Source organism: Rhipicephalus microplus, chromosome 10, assembly GCF_043290135.1.
Source record: "Rhipicephalus microplus isolate Deutch F79 chromosome 10, USDA_Rmic, whole genome shotgun sequence".
Taxonomy (NCBI): domain Eukaryota; kingdom Metazoa; phylum Arthropoda; class Arachnida; order Ixodida; family Ixodidae; genus Rhipicephalus; species Rhipicephalus microplus.
This window is the reverse complement of record NC_134709.1, coordinates 58,573,370-58,577,338: the sequence shown is the minus strand read 5'-3', so window position 1 is coordinate 58,577,338 and position 3,969 is coordinate 58,573,370.

Below are 3,969 nucleotides of genomic sequence, written 5' to 3'. Positions count from 1 at the left end.
TGTCAGTGAGAAGATCGACATTCTTTTTTTTTTTCTTTTATATGTGCGAGAAAGCTGTTACGCTTGAAGTTTTGCTGTGACGGATCTTGGGTTGTCTTGTGTCGTTTAAACATTTCTAATTGCTGCTGAAGTCGCACATCGGCGCTCTACTTTACCATCAAATAGGGCTGAAACATTAGAGAAATTTGTCGGGGCCTAATTTGCCCACGAGTCTTCAGCCATCAGCTCATCTTGGAATAGTTATACACTGGTAAATGACACAGGTTTCGTTAAGTAGCTGTAGTAGTTGGTTTGTAGGTTGTTCCACCTAGTCACTCGTTTACATCTAGCAAAACCAAAATAAAGAAAGTCCAGTGTAACCAAAAACTTGAAGTGGAAAGTACATTGAATGAGTTGCTGTCGAAAGGCTACAAAGGGGATCGCCTCTTATTTTAAGGTTTGTGGATGTGTTGCGAAGGACTTCCAGGGTTGTTTTATTAAGGTTCCTAATCGAATCTATATCTTTGTATGGCTGAGCTGCAAAGTCCATACAACCTTTTCTTTTTAAAAAAAAATCACATTCCAGTTTTTGTTCTCTTGTTGAATGGTTCAAGTTTAGCGTTATATTATTGCTGAAGTGATTTGTTTCGGTGCAACTTCACAGCTATCATTCCTGTTGGTGAGAGAGTGTGGCATGTTTGTCGACGTGATGTACCGCATGCAATGTGACTCTCGTGATGTACTGCACATCAAGATTTCGAGCACTGCAAGCAGCTGGGACTAGGTACTAACGTGTTTGTAGCCACTTGTCTGCAAACATGCTCTCGGAGAAGTAACATACGTTGTCGCCGATATCAGCCAAAGCTTGTTATCGTGCGAGTCAGCTAAACTGCGTTGAGTGTGTTTGTGTCCAAAAAAAGAAAAAAGATCTTCGCGTGTTGTTTGCTGTGACACTTATTTTAATCTACACGAGTTGAAACTCTGAGCTACGTTGACACGTTTGGATGTCTTTAGCAACATTCTTAATGTGTGGTGTTAGAATTCTATATACTGTTTTCAGGGTGCTCACATGGTTACCAGACATCGCTTGCCAACTCCTTGCTGCCAATTTGCCCTTTACGGTAGACTACCTTCTATAAATTACATGCAATTTACAGAACATCCTGCTACTTTTGGGTTCCAATGCAGAAGTTCTCTGTCGTCATTTTGGAAACTGTTGGGCCGTATTTTATTGAACCATTTACAATTGTTGATGCACCAGTCTCTGAGGTGCTGTCTGTAAAGGAGTTGCAGTACCACAAAAATTTGGCTTGCTCTAAATCAAGACTGGCAGATTCATTCTGTTTCGAAGCAGTGTCGCACGGAAGGTTTGGCGAGGTTAGTTTTCCCGGTTACGCTGACCACAGAACCAAGGTCACTTTTAGGGAATCATTCACTTGATGATCGCTGAAATGTACTGCTGCTATTACACATTTGGAATTACTCACCTAGGCATAAGTGTAATCAGACATTTTTTAAAACAGTTGATTGCCCGTGCAACAGAGACTCTCTGTGTTCGAATCTTGCCTTTGGCTTTCATGCTCATAGCTCAGGTCACGCCGTGTTGGCGTGAGTGACAAGTCGCATTTAAGGAAAACTCAAGCTCACAGACAGATTGCAACATGGCCTCTAATTGTTGCAAGAGCCACAGTTTTGATGTAAGTACTGCCTTGCCAATTTTACTCGTGACTTTGCACAAGCTAGCTGTCGTGCCAAGCTGTTAAAGGGGAACATAAAAGGTTTGAAAACCTCAGTACCTTCTCTGGCAACCTTTTTTGGGGCACGTGCCGACTTTTAAGGCACTTTCAATCTTTCATTCACAGTCTGTGAAAAAGCACTGTTACTATATCGGTGTCTAGTCACATGATTTTCTTGCCGACACTATCGCTGGAACTTGGAGGTTTGGGTGTGGACAAGTTACAGGACCAAAGGAAAATCGCAGTCGCATTAAATGCTGTTAATGCTGTTTGTTGTTCCTCTGGTACATTAAAAAAAAGAAGAGAGGAATGTAGACGTGTGTGCAGTGCAGTCTTTTTTTTAAGCAAAAAAAATTAATTTGCTAAATCTCATCAAATGTCTCTACAAAATGTGGCACACCTTGTCCAAAGAATTTTATTCCACATTTGCTTCAGCTAATCGCCTATACACTGAAGGTGATGTTTTGATGTCCTCAACAAGCTTAACGTCCGTTAGACCTCCGCTCAATTCATAAAGTGACAACACTGTGTATTTGGCTAATGTTTTCATTTTTACTTCATTTATTTCATATTTTTTAGACAATACAAATGCATTGCCGACGTTCAGGACAATAGGAGATGGTTTGCCTCCCGACATGGTCCTAAAGTTTGTAATGGTTTTATTGGTTTTAGTAGTTTTAATGATATCTTTATCCAAAATTACAATAATAGTATTGTTTGGGGCTTGCCGTCCCAGAACCGTCATATGATTGAGAGATGCAGTAGTGGAGAGATCCGGCAATTTTGAACGCCCGGGTTTCTTCAACATGCATCTAAATCTAGTTCATGGGCCTCAAGCATTGTCGCCTGTGTTGAAGTTAGTTGAAAATTGACCCTGGTATTCACAAATGCTTCTCGACTCGACTTTAACCCTTCATTCACTTCACAGAGTTTGCACTGCGCTGCTGCTCGGCGGAAAATGACCCTGCGCTACTCAATAATCACAGCAGGTTATCGCTGATATGCTGGTACTTGCCGTGCCCATAGACGGCGCTCCCATCACCTTTCTCAAGTGAAGGTGAAGCGTTGAGTGAAGGGACATTCTAGAATACGGGATTGAATGTCACCAAAAGGCTCATTTGTAATCATTATCGTGAGTGCACGTTCCTGTTTGTATGACTTGCGTGACACTCATAACTGCACCATAAACAAATGGCTCTCAATTCCTGCATAAAAGGAACAAAACCAACAAAGCGCTAATAAATGATGTAGAAAAGCATGTATATACTACTGCTAGTAGTTTGCAATTTATCTGCTTTTCTACATCCACCGTCTGGTGGCATTTTATTCCGAAAACTGGTCACAATTGCCATGTTTTTAAGTTATGCTTGTGGTACGTGTCAAAATGTTCTGTTTTCTTTAATTGCTCTGCCCATGCACATTCGACCTGCATAATCTACAACTTGAATAGCAGCAGTGGGCATTCTAAATTATATATGCATCATGCTATCAATGCAGCACTCCTGCTATTTATTAAGCAGTTATGGGCTTACTAAATCTTGCTGTACATTGCTGTTTTATTGGTGTGGGTGTCAACAACTTCCAGGTTTTTATCGATGACCAGTCTGATTGTGGATACACTGAATTGAAGTGCACATAATTTCTTATGTTGGTTTCAACATCCAGTGTCCAAACAATTTGTTCTTTAATACTGTGCTTTGAGAAGCTGCAGAAGTGAGGACATCGATAGATGTTGCTGTGAGCGAGATTTTATGAAAGGTTTCCAAGCACAAAGCTCTAGTTTGTGGTGGCGGTGAAGTCTGTCAGTATGTTATGTATACGTAAACATTACGTCATTCCACTCCTGGGTGCAATTTCTTGGTTACACTACTATACTTTTGTTATGGTCTCAAGATGTTTTACATTTTTGTTTGTTAACCTCTTAGGTGTACCTCAGCCTAGCACATATTTTTGTTACATCTTTATACTGCCATCTTTGACTCTAGCATGTGTGTTGTTCTCGAATCCCCGCTTCAAGCACGCAAAAGTGGTGAGCGCACATTTCACGGACATTATTTGTCTCCTTAATTTATTTTTGGCATGCTTAGAGCCCTTGTCTCTTCTCGAAACTGTTTGCCTTTATGATCAAAATAAAAAAGAAGCTTCTGAAATCTTGTTGCTTTGTTCTCAGTTCTTTCTAAGAATGTTTGCTGACTTCTCTGAAAGAAGCTCCTAAAAATGGTGATCTCAAGTGCTATAGTCTCTTCCCTTGCTT